Genomic DNA, 14,402 nt, shown 5'->3' on the forward strand with positions numbered 1-14,402 from the left:
GTTGTTAGCAACAACAACAACAACTCGTTCCTCTGCCTCCTCATCTACATAGATCTGTTTTGGGCCCGGGCACTTTCGTCCGTTATCTGGCCCGTCGGATCTGTAAATCTGTAACAGCCCAACAAACAGAGCTCTCTGTGGCATACAATATTTCCTAGCCCATTCTTCACACTGTGTGACCACCAAATCGTCAAAATCAGCCAGCCCAGGCTTTTTTTTTACAAAAGAAACAAAACAAAAACAAAACAAAAACTGCGGCCAAGCGACGCAAACGGTTTTTGGTGAAAATTTGTACCTGATTTTATATTTCCCTTTGCTGTTACACTATTTTTTATTACGTATTATCATGTTTACCATATTTTTACACGCGCTTACACACACACACACGCGCGCGCGCGCGCGCTCGCTCTGAGAGTGAGAGAGAGCGTCGGTGTGCGCGTGTGTGTGTGTGTGCTGCGTTCTGCTTCTGCGCAGCGATGCATAATTCCCACTTGGTAGCTGTTGTTTTCCGCGGTGGTTGCTGCCGCTGCCGACGCCGTCGCCGCTGCGCAATTAATAATTCTTTCGACTAGCGTGAAATTTTCATAAACAAGAAAGCGGCAGCAACCACAGAAACTTTCCATGAAAATCTTTGGGACACGAAAATACATGGGCCCAAAACAAATGAGTTCACGATCTAATAAATTTTACTCAAATTACAAAACGCATTCAAGTTTCCGAATGGTATTTATAGCTTTATCATGATGCTAGTTGGACTATAAGAAATAGACGCGCATGATTTGTATAAGCAGAAAACAATATTAAGCTGCATATTTTAATTAAACATGCAGCAAAAATACTAATCACGACGTCGGGCAACAGTGCTGTAAAACTCCAAAGTGCACTTATGTATATTGGGGGCCATTTGCAATACATGCATGCATCGATAGGTATCGATGTATGTGTGCGAAAAATGTAAAACAAAAAAAAATGGCCTGCAATGTTTATATTTATATGTACATAAAATGTGCGCATCTATGGCGCATGGTTTATATTGTACATACAACAAGCAGAACAACAACAAAAAGGTATATGCATAATTTTGCAATAAATGTAAATATTACTGGTCCGCTTCCTTTGGGAGCCACAGCGCCAGTCAGTTTCCTGTTTGCAGATGCTGCAGCCCGCTGGCCGCGTCGCTGTTGCAGCTTGGCTCCTGGCTCCTTATCTTTCTTTCTTCTTTTTTTATGCTGCAGCAGCAGCAGCAGCAGCACGAAAGCCAGAAACAAGAATTATAGACCAAAAGCCAGTTGCAAGTAAACTTCACACACACACACACACACACATTTGAGTGCATGTGCGTGTGTGTGCGTGCAGGAAACGTCTGTGTGTGACTAGAAGAAGTGAAGGCCCCAGCACAGAAAAGCACCAGCATCAGCAATTTTTTTTTTCGTTTTTCCAGCAATTGTGATTTCAGTTGCCAGCGAGCAACGACAAAGTCGACAACGACAACGATGACGACGATCGACAACAAACAAACAATGAATATCAATAAATTTTGCTTGAAAAACATACAAACACGCACACACACACACACACATTCTGTGTGCACATGTTGCGCTTGTGTATTAGTTGCAGCATGCCTATTGCTGTGTCAGCAACTGCATCAAGATGCAGCAACTGCATTGTCGGGCTGCTGCAATTTACTAACACACACACACACACACATACATACACACGTATAGTTGCATATGTACGTTTTTCATTATCATAAAACGAGATCACATTTTATTTAATGGTTACATCTGTCGCTGGCAGTGTTGCAAAGCGCTGCATTGCAATTACAATGCGCATTGCGTGCGCTACACGCGCTACTGTTGACGCGCTGTCAAGCGCACGCCTTTCACTGTGCGCGCAACGCTCGCTTGCTCTCTCACACTCTTCAATTGACATTGCGCTCTCTTTATTCTCGCTAAATTTTCTTTGCACAAAAAGCTATGCTCGTATATACAACAGCATCACGATTGTTTGTGGTTGTGTGTGTGTGTGTGTGTGTGTGTATGTGTGTGTGCGAGTGAGTGTGTTTGTGTTTGAGGGCTTTGTGCGGTTTGCCGTCGATTTTGTAAACTTTTGCCAGCATAGCCTTTAGCTTCATTATGACGTTGTAACTGTCTTTTCAATTTCTCGTTTTGCCCGATTCGCTGTGCCAATGATGCTTGGGGTCTGGTCTAGCAGATACACAGCTTACCGCTTACAGTGTGTGCTCTGCAGTGTGCGCAGCTCAGCAATGCTCTGATGAAGCTGAAGATGAATGTGCCGTACGCTTTATGTCCGTTTGTCTCTTATTTTACTACGCACATACACTCGCACACATACATGCACAGTTGATGAGTCACGTTGAGTGTGTACAGTGAAAGCTCTGCTCACGGAAAGCTATCTGTGACGCACATCTGCTTGAGCCATGTAATCTTTTTGGTAATCATCTTTGTCAAGCACACTATTTTATATACCATAACTGTCTTGTTTCAGATACTCTACCTTCTTTCTTGAAAAACAACTGTAGATGACAAAAATCGAAGAAATACATATTGTACTTAAAATAAAAAAAATAGTATAATCGACGGATAGCATCTTTATAAGAATATGAATATATTAATATATAATATAAATAATATTTATATATAAAATATAATTAAATATAAAAATTTTAAAAATATAAAAACATTTTTCTAATATTTATGTGCATTTTTCTCGCTTGACCTAAACTAAACTGAAAACGCATGTGTTCACTCAAAAGAGCTTTCACTGTAGCTGTATTTACTAGCTGTGTCTGTGCGCGTGTGTCTCTGTATGTGTGCGTGTGCATCTTCTTCTTCGACATCGTCGCTTGATGAGTTTTGTTTTAATTCTGCTTCTTGACTTCAATTTCTTATAAAAATTGTATATGCACGTAATAGCTGATTTATCTGTATCTGTATCTTTATCTGTGTGCCTCTTGCTGTTGCTGTTGTTGTTGTTGTGATTTGGTAAATCTCGCGTAGCCGATTGTAATTATTGTAATCGAGTCTCGAACCGATCCAATCCGATACGATCGCCGTCTCCGCCGTGGTTCAGGTCCAGTTCGCACACTGATTTGATTTTGTCTTCCTCTTCATCATCTTCCTCTGCTGCTGCTGCTTCTTCTTCTTCGTCTTCTTGCTTTTCTGAACTGTTTTGATCATTTTGTAATAGTTTTCTTGGCCGCGCTCCTTAAATCATCTACAACGGGGATGATCGTGTGCGCGCAGCTAAGGCCAAAAACTGTGCGCGCGCGCATTTCTCTTTGATGCCGTTGCAGCCGACGTCGCAGCTGACGTCGCAGTCGCCGTCGCCGTTGCCGTTGCCGTCGCAGTTGCAGTTGACGTTGTCGCTGTGCTTTTTGCTTAAAGTTGATTGACTGTCTGTTCATTTAGCCGCCTGTCCGTGCGGCTCTATGCGGCCCGCTCCGTTTGTTGGCTTCAACAGCGACTGCGGCTTGTTGATTTGTCTTGCTGTTGCACGTTGCACGTTGAACGTTGCCTGTTGCAAGTTGCCCGTTGCCAGTTGCGTTGTTTCTTGTACATTTCGTTTAAGGCCATTATTGTTTTGAACATGTTCAAGTGCCATTCTCACGATTGTTTATAGTCTTTTAATTTCAAGCTCGAGTACAAGAAATAAACAGTGAAATTTAGCAGCAGTCGATTTGTTGTTCTTAAACTTAATGCTACTCACTTCAGCTGAACTTCGAGTGGACTAAACACACACACACACACACACACACACACACACACACACACACACACGCACACACACACACACACACACACACACACACACACACACACACACACACACACACACACACACACACACACACACACACACACACACACACACACACACACACACACACACACACACACACACACACACACACACACACACACACACACACACACACACACACACACACACACACACACACACACACACACACACACACACACACACACACACACACACACACACACACACACACACACACACACACACACACACACACACACACACACACACACACACACACACACACACACACACACACACACACACACACACACACACACACACACACACACACACACACACACACACACACACACACACACACACACACACACACACACACACACATGTCAAGTTTGGTGACTCTAGCTCTTATTATTTACCAAAATTGCCCAAAAAACAGGATATCGATATCGATTTTTATCGATTGCTTGGAAACGGAGTAAGTTATCGATTATCGGCAACAAACTCGATCTGCGCGGGAACTAGGAGCATCTACATCTACAAAGTCTCTAGCTCTTATAGGTTCTGAGATCCTTGCGTTCATACATACGGACGGACGGACGGACGGACGGACGGACGGACGGCCGGACAGACAGACGGACATGGCTAGATCGACTCGGCTATTGATGCTGATCAAGAATATATATACTTTATGGGGTCGGAGATGCTTCCTTCTGCCTGTTACATACATTTGGATTTTGCACAAATACAATATACCCTTATACCCATTTTTAATGGATTCAGGGTATAAAAAGCACGAAAATTGAGTAAATAAAATAAATGCGAAAGAAACTAAGGACTGACAATTGATGAAGACGACGACGACGGCAACAACAACAACAATTTAAATTAAAAGCGCAATTGAACTGGAAAATTCGTTCAAATTGTTTTCACAATTGCAGGAAAAGAGCCCAAACTCGAGCTCCAATCGTGGCCACAATCAAGTCCTGACCAGCTCAGGTATATAGATATATATTTATATATATATATATATGGATGTATGGATATATGTACAGGTAGATGCATACAAATTTCAAAACTAATGATAGCAAAGCGTCGAGCTGCTTTTGTGCACAATTTATGCATGTGAAAAGCCAGATCTGCTTTGGCCAAAAGCTAGGCCAAAGAAATGCTGCGCTCGCCTTTTTGTGGGAGTTCAGTTTATACAACGTTTTTTTTTCTTTTTTTTGTTCTACTCATTCTATTTATTTAGTTTTTTTATTTGTAAGCCGCGATAAGCATCGGAAAAGCTAGAAGTTTAGAAAGGCAGCAGCATCCGAGCCAGAGCCAGAGCCAGAGCCAGTTCGGGCCAAGTACCTGGCTACGTTTCTATCTATGTATCTGCAATACATAAATTGTATGTATCTATAGCTGGCCACATACATTGTACTCACTCTCTCGCTCTCCCCCTCTCTCGCTCTCTCCTTCTCTCTTGTGTGTATCTATGTAATGAGCATGTAACTAAACTTCTGTGCAGCCAAAACTCCTACAACGCTGCAGAGACACAAAAGCCAAAAGCAACACCATCAACAACCAACGGGGCAGGGGTAGGGGTAGAGGGGGAAGGGGAAGCCAGGCCAAAGCCATGGCAAGACCTACTGCCAACTCCCTCAATACCCGTTTGCCACAACTTCAATTCAACTGTACTGGCTCTTTGGCTCTTGGCTCTATCTGATGATGGCCGTTAAAGTTAAAGCTGTAGCTGAAGCTGAAGAGCGCCCGACCCGACCCGGCACATGGCTCCCATTCCCCCCCCCCTTGCCCCCCTGCCACGCTCTCTGCACCCCGCCAGTGTACAGCGTGGGCCCCGATCTGTGGCCAAGGTGCGCTCGATCGCTGCCTGCCGCATTTGGCCTGAAGTTTGGTTTTGCTTCTACTCGTAAACATGAGCTACGTTCTTTAGATGCCCTAACATAGGGTACTTCACTTTACTCATGTCAAATGTAACGTCTTACGGCAGACTAAGCCAAATGTATGTGTCAATATTTAGCTTTATTTTGGCTCAGGCTGCGAGCATCCAGCTGTGGCTAACTATCTAACTAACTATCGGAACTCGGCTCATTTTGGAGCTATGTTGTCGCAGCTAGAATATATATTAAGTTCATGCGGATCGCAGCAGTAAATAATATAGCTACCATAGAAACTTTGGGACAAAATGGGAGTTTATCTTAAACATTATGAAAAGATTCTATAATTATATGTATTATAATTCTTCTATAATGATTTTTATTATAATTCTTTTATAATTCTTCTATAATTATAATTATTTGAATTATTCTATAATGATATTTATTATATTTCTTGCTCTCCAACATGAGATTGGAATGTTTTATAGCTGACATAATTTTTATATATACGTTTCTACTTCTTGGAGTTATCTGGAAAAAGTTAAGTAAATATTATATGTTAACCATTTTCTATGATCTTAAATAAACATATTAGCTAAAACACATCCACTTCGAGCTACTCTATCATATTTCTGTTAAATCATTCAAAAATTTTGTTTTTAAGATCCATATATTTATTTTTTTTTTATGTTTTATAAGTTTTAACAGTACACTTAGGGTAAATATAGAAGCGCCTTGTCAAATGCACAAAGTTTTTAGTAGATTTACATATTCTCACATATTTGCCTGTAAGTGTATTCAAGTTTCGGCGTCACTCGTCGAATTTTTGTTTTTCTTGTTTTTACCTCAGCTTGACTTCATTTGTTTGGCTTTTTTGGGAGACAAAACTGGTTATTACTCTTTTCTTTTATATATTTTCCCCCGTTCGCCTGAACTTCGTTTTCGGTTGCCGTTTTTTTTTTTTTTTTGTTGGTTTTTTTTCGGGTAGGTGAGCGTTTCGTGGTACGTTGAAGCGGCGGGCGGTTGGCTCAGTTGGGCTCAGTGGCGTATGCAAAGGGGCAAATGGCCAGCACATTATGGCCAACTAAAGCGGCAGCTGCTATGCTCCAACTACGGCAGAAAATCAAAATCTTGCTCTGGCCCGAGTTGGCCAAGTATAAGTATATGTGTGTGTGTGTGTGTGTGTGTGTGCGTTTTGGTGGGCAGCAGCAGAGCCTGCAGCGGTTGGCAGCAAGAAGAGCAGCAGCAGCAGCAGCAGCAAATGTAGGAAGTGGGCGCTTGGTCTAGGCTTGGCTTGGCCCGCATCAACTAGCCAGGCCAGGCCAGGCCAGGCAAGTTTTGGCCCGACTCCTTTGTTACATTTTGCGAGAGGTAAACGATCGTTAGAAAGGTTTTTATATGTGCCTCTACTTCGGCAGACGTCCACAGATTTGTGCGCATGTCGTTTTATTGAAGCTGCAGCCTGAAGTTGAAGCTGTGCCTGCGACTATCTGACTATGGTCATGTTACCACCGCCTGTCGTTTAAGATGCTTTTGGGTCTTTTTTCGTATACCCAGCATCTATTGAAACTGTGTGGGGTATATGCAATTACTCAAATGTAGGCAACATGCAGCAAGGATCAGCTGCAGCTCCTTGAGATTCCAGATCTTCCAGATTGAATCCATCCTATCGTGCCATGCTCATTCTGTAGGTTCTGTTCCTGTCCGTTCTCATCGAGCCCACAAAACTGTAAAAGATAGCGTCAGCAAATTTGTTACCTAAGTTCTTCTATGCAAAAAGCAGGAGAATTTCATTTCAACTTTTCAATAATTAACCTCACTTTTCTGTTATCGATAAATATCGATTAGAATCCTCAGTTTCTCAAGCATAACACGATAGTAATAAGAACTATAAACAACAAATTTGGCTTGTAGGTTCTCGTATAGTATGAAAACATCAAGAACATTTCTTATTTTACATACCCCTTAAATATAAATCAACTGTCTACAGGGTATCTTATGCATCATTCTAATCGAACTAACCTCACTTTTCTGTTATCGATAAATTTCGATTAGACGCCTAGGCTTCTTAGCTCTAACTCAGAAGTCATAAGAGCTACAGACATCAAATGTGGCTTGTTGGTTTTCGTATGATATTAAAACATCTTGAACCCATCTTATATTGAATACCCCTTAAATATACATCGACTGTGTACAGGGTATCTTCTAGTCTGTTGGTTCACGCTTGCTTTTTCGTTGATTTTGTTTGTTTGCTGCCTTTGTTTGCTTTGGCTTTGGCTTTGGCTGCAGTTGCATCCATTTTGGTGGCCCCCACCGACCGACTCGGACCTGGACTCGGCCAGGAGCGGCTCCTTACGGCCACGGCTTGAAATGCTGTTAACCTCGTTTGAACTTTGCCATTTGTTTTGAGCCATTAGAGATGGCTCGCATCTTTGTGCAATTTAAATATATGTATTGCAAACAAAAGGAGTGTACGTAATGTTATTTAATGCGAGTGAGTCGCGAATTTCAGTTTGGAAGTTCGGAGTTGGCAGTTGGGCAATGGCCAATGACATTTACAAGATACAAAATGCAATTGCAATTGCAACAGCTGAGATTGCATTCGCATGGGTCAGGCGACAAACACACACACACACACACACTGGCAACCCACACACACTCGCACCGCACACACCTCGAATTTTTTGCAATGACAAGTAGCCAGTGCAGCATGTGTGATTTTTTATCTGAACTGGGCTGGGCTGGGCCGGGCCGCGGTCTTTTATAGTAACATATATTGGGTTAACTGATGGGGCCAAGCTGAGGGAAGAAGTGTGAGCCTCTGATTGGGCCACAGATCTTTACCTGTTCCTGCTCAAACGAGCAACTTTATAACTTTGATAATAAAGAGCCAACATTTTCCATTCATCACAACACACTAATTGTTGCCTTTTTCCACACTGGAATAACGCATCTATTCTCATTTGCATTAGTGTTGAAAATGTTTCTGAAATGGAAATCAACACTTAATGTTGACTTGTTCCACACTGGAATAACATTTCCTTTTCCATTCGCATTCGTGTTGGAAATGTTCTTAAAATAGAAATCCTATCGATCTCAGTTATTGTCTTAAAGAAATGTGCCTCTGAAGTGCTTCTTGACAATTATTCCAAAAGTAATTTGATTACTTTCATCACAAATACACACTCTAATTTTTGCCTTGTTCCACACTGGAATAACGCTTCCATTCCCATTCGCATTCGTGTTGGAAATGTTCTTGAAATGGAAATCCCATCGATTTCAGTTTTTATATCAGAGAAATGTGCCTCTAAAGTGCCTCTTGACAAATATTCCAAACGTAATTTGAATACTTTCTAAGAAAATAACCAGAAGAAGCCAACTCCAGCGTGTCTCAATTGATTCCCATCTGGAAAGTTCATTCATTTTCAATTTCCAATTGGATAAATACATTATTCCTAACCGCTTCAGCACTTGGTTGAAGCTCTAAAGAAATCTTTTGGATAACCGATGTGTGGACAACGCCCGCGCGAATCGGCAATGGAGGTGCGAGGTGTAAACGTGGGCGCATATCAATTAAGGAAGGAAGCGGGAAATGAATTAAATATTTCAAGAGACATTTCGCCACATTTCTACTAAGTTTCATTGACCACGCCGGGCTGAAGACGTTGCCAAACTGTGTCACCTTGATGAAAATGTTTTGTATAATGGATGCGGAACTCTGGAGGAGACGCAAAACGAAGACGACTACTGACTGACTGACTGACTGACTGAATGACTGAATGACTGATGGTCGGGCAACAGCTGCGCGAGTGCGTTGACGTCACGAACCCTTGCTTAGTGTCTCGCCCTACCTTTTGGCGAAAAAAAAAGAATTGACAAAAAAATAAAAAGAAAGAAATAAAATCGCGTAAAGATAAATGCACACACATACATACACACAAATACGTACATACATACATATGTACATTCAATGCACAGCACATACACATACATAAATACATACATACATATGTATTTATCCGTATACAAACATAGGCATGTGGCTATGTCTGTACATTTTCTGTTTGAACGTACTGTAAAAACCTTTCCCAAGCATTTCACTACAATTCTTTAAGAAACCCACCCCGCTAACGATAACTGGAAGGAAACAGCAACAGCAACAACAAGAACAACAACAGCAGCAACAACAACAACGACATCAGCCGCAGTTAAAAGGTGCGCGCGTCGACAAGCAAACGGCAGCGACGCGTCGTTGTCGAAGTCGACGTCAACGTCTTTACCAAGTCCAAGTTGAACGCGCTGTTGTAATTATTTTAATATAATTTTTTTACTGCGTCATCATTATTTTCTTTCGCTTTTGATATAATTCTTCTTTGTATCATTTGCACACGATTGCTTACATACACGCATACACAACACACACACACACAAACACACACAAGCGCAAGCGCAACTCACTCAAATTCTACTATGTGTATACGTGTTTGAGTATGTGTGTGGGCTGCTGCTTGTTACTTTTGTGTGAGTGTGTGCTGCCAACTCCATGAAATTTAACTATTTAAATATTTTAAAACGCGATTGAGTTGTAATTAGTGCACTTAAGCTGTATTTAGATATGCATTATAGGGCAGCCTAACATTCACAATGGCTTAAAAATCAATATATTTTTATTACACTGGAGAGCATTTTATGCCGCACGCGTTGGCAGCACGTCAATCGTGTTTGTGTGTTGGTGAGTAACGATCGTCCGTTTGAAAAACGACTCTCTTGCTCTGCCCGCGCTCTTAATTCGCTCAACGTTAAGCGTACATGTATACGTTTTGACTGTGCTGCTCAGCGGCAGCAGAATGCCAACCACTGCTCTGCGCTATAGAGTGTGTCTATGGCTTAACTTCGAGTTAGTCTTATAAGAGCATCGTTTGCGAGTGGTTGTTGATTCTGATGCATTTTTATGTCTAAGCTGCGCAGTCTCCGTACGATTGCAATTTTGCCATAAGAAAATTGTACACACCAGTTGCAACAAAATTTAAACAAATACAGTAATAATACAATACCTTTACCGACTTTAACTTTAACGCGTGTTTATCTGTCGGTTGCCGCGCGTGAGTATGTGTGCGTGTTCAATGAGTGATCCGATACATACAAATGTATAGCAATATAATTAACTGTACACTGCCGAAATTTCAAACTAACCGCAAAAATGTGGAAGCCTGTTGCATTAATTGCCATTCGGAGCGGGACGCCATCTTCGTCCGTCAATTCAATGCAAAGTATAACAATCTGAGCGTCAAACATTTCATGTACGATATTAAATTAAACTGAATTAATATGTAAAATACAACAAATGCAAAAGTCGTGCTTGAGAGTACATACAAAATGTACATATGTACGTATATATACGTATTGTGTAGCGCTGCCTGTTTTTGCAGTTTTTTTTCAAATTGCCGTTGATTACACGGCGAGTGACACGCACACTGAGACATAAGACACACACACACACACACACGCGGGCATCATCAGTTTTACCGAAATAATAAGCGGATGCACGAAGCGTTTACAGTTGGATCAGTCGGCTGGCCGTCTAATTAGAAATGATTTAATTTCAATAACAATTTAATAAAACTGAATCTGCGAAATGAAATTGACAACAAGGGAGCAACAACGACGGCGAATTGTGCTGCTGGCAAATATAATGCCTGAATAGTCAGTTGAGTTTTTGCCCTCGTGCGTGCTTGTGTGTATGCGTGTGTGTGTGTGCGTGTATGTAATTCGCCATACTTCTTCAAATCGAGGCAGCCATAAGAGACCACAAAACAACAAGAACAGCAACAGCGGCGACGAAGACAAGGCACACTCGAGAAATAAAAGCAGCGACGGCAGCGGCAGCGGCAGTAGCAGCAGCCACAACAACAACAACAAAAACAACAACTGCTGCTATCAACTTGAGCCATCAGCGCAGCCATCGTTACTCACCAATACATACATACTGACGTAGCAGCGTTTGCTGTTGCTGTGCGCGTGTGTAAGCTTTGCTTTTTGCATGTGTGTGTGTGTGTATGTATCGGTATGTACACATACATAGCATGTATAATGTGCGCTCTCTATATTGCGCTTGCAAATAAGCGGTTCTTTCGTGGCGTTGCCACACTGCACCAAAGTAGTTCAATTTTTAATTTGAAAAGCCAACGATCTTTTTGTTTAGGCGGGAAAAAACATCTATTTACTTACACACTATATACATGCTTGAAAGTGTGTGTTTGCTGTTGTGTGTACTTCATTTGCTGCTGATAAGCGACGTAACGCCTAGAAGAAAACTGAGCAGCGCTGCTTCTCTTGTCGTTCTTATCAATACAAAAAGTAGTGGCAGCGGCGTGGTTTGTTATTGTTGTTCCAGTTTATTTTGCACTATCGCCTAATAATTGAAATTAACAAAAAAAAAAAAAAAAAAAAAACAATAATAATAATAATAAATAAATAAATAAAACAAGGCGAACAAAATGCCAGAGCACTGCCGAGCAAGTGGACGCCCCAAAAATGGTAAGACAATGTGAACGAATGGATCGAATATGCGTACTACTGTTTTTAGTGAGTGAGGGTCCAGTGTTTCACATTCGTTTTTTCAAGTATTTGTGACTAGATCCACACTCATTAACAACGGTAGTTCAATCTGCAATAAAACACGGGCCAAATCAATTTAATAACAACGAAAAGTGGGTTGTAAAATATAATTGAAAGCTCATTTTTGATCAGTTTAGTTGTGCGTTTAGCAACACTGTTGCATTTACAATGCCTAACGGCAACGTTTTTCCACTTGTATACTCTGTTCACTGAATGATAACGGGTATATTGGCTTGGTTCAATTGAATGTGGACTCTTACAGCTTGTGTAGACTTCGAAAGACCTCTAAAAATGTAGAAGTTATCTTCGAGTTATTTTCAGCTGCTTTTACAGAGCATGGCGCAACGTTTGCACCCGACTATGACATTTTTTTTTTTTTTACTTGGTATTGGAAAAGGTAATTAGTCAACTCTACGCTCACGCACACGCACAAAGAAAGTCAACCAAACAGAACGAAATGAATTGTGCTCTGGCAGCTGTCACAGTGTGTGTTAAAGAGAGACAGAGGGAGAGTGAGAGAGTGTGTGAAAGGAAGCAAATAATGTGGATGTCTTTCCCAAGAGTTGTTGTTGTTGTTGTTTTTGTGAGTCTTAATTACACGCACTAAATTAATGCTAATGTGTATGATTTTGTGTGGAATCAGCTTAAACTATGCAACAAAAGCATTTTATTTTTCTCAAGCCAAACAACAAATGCTTGAAAAATTTAATTACCAGTTGCAAAGAAAGCAGAATTTGAAGTGGGGTCAAGAAATTCGAGTGGCCGTTTGTTTGTAAATACTCAAAAGGGGGGCCTATTAAAAATACAAATATTTTGTAACATAATTGAGGAGATTGCAAAAAAAAAAGGTACAATTTTTGTTAATAAATAAAACACGATCTTTTCATTTTTAATTATTTGATAATAATTTGACCCAAAGTTAGATTTGTTAAAAAAAAAAAATGCATACTGAAAATTAAAAAAAATGGATATAAATAAATATGATTCAAAAAAAGTATAGTAGAAAGTAGAATTGGAAGAAAACGAAAAAAAAAAAAAATAAAAACTAAAAAAAATATATATATTTGGAAGAAAACGAAAAGAAACAATAATTAAAAACTAAAAAAAAAAATAAATTTAAAAAAGTATATTTTGAAGTAAACGAAAAAAATATAATAAAAAATTAAAAAAAAAATATATATATATATACAACGAAAAAAAAAATTAAATTAAAAACTAAAAAAAAAAATTAAAATTAAATAAAATATATTTTGTAGAAAAGTGACAACTTTTTATAGAAGATTGATTGAGCATAATTGTAATAAAAAATTGTACTAAATTTTTTTTTTCGTAATTTCTAGCATAAGTATAGGTATTTCAAGTGGCTGCGAGTTCAACAACACTCTCGTATTGCTATGTGGCACTCAGTCTCAGTCAGGGCAGGGCTCAGATTACCGACAGACAGCGCGCCCGGCTCCTCCCCTTTCTGTTTTCGCCCTCTTGCGCTGGTAACGATAATAGTTTTGCTACCGGAACAAATTGCTAAAAATTCTTGGAACTTTTGTTTCCCTAATGTGTCGCATAGTTTTCAACCTAGAGCTTGCTCCAACTTTCGATCTTATATTATATATATATATATGTATATTGGGTTGACAAATAAACAACTAGTGTCTGAGTAAACAGCAATTTCCGTTGAATTGTGTGGCCAGCAAACTGAAAACTGAAAACTGTGCAGATCGGGCAGAAATTCAAGCTGCAGCGACGCCTCGATTCTTAAACAATCGGACGATGGCTTTGAGGGCGGCTGAAGGCAAAGGGCGGTAGCAAAAGCATATTGTACAAATCAGCAGAAAAATCAAGCCGACAAGTAGACAAGTATTGGAGCGGGGTGTGAACGCATTACTCTGTTCGAAGCTGAAAACAAATCGAAAAGATACTGTTATTAAGAAGTTCTCGCTTGTAAAACTGTAAGCCCAAGCCAGTGGCTGTCAAACTGTGTTCGCGGAGTTCATCCAATAATCAATACGACGAACTCGAGAATCTAGCTCTAAAACTGGCAGACATCCAATATACTCCTTTTCACGTTGCGAACAGGGTATAAAAATAATAAAC

This window comes from Drosophila novamexicana, unplaced genomic scaffold, assembly GCF_003285875.2.
Source record: "Drosophila novamexicana strain 15010-1031.04,08,12 unplaced genomic scaffold, DnovRS2.1 tig00000817-arrow-arrow-pilon, whole genome shotgun sequence".
NCBI classification, from domain to species: Eukaryota; Metazoa; Arthropoda; class Insecta; order Diptera; family Drosophilidae; genus Drosophila; species Drosophila novamexicana.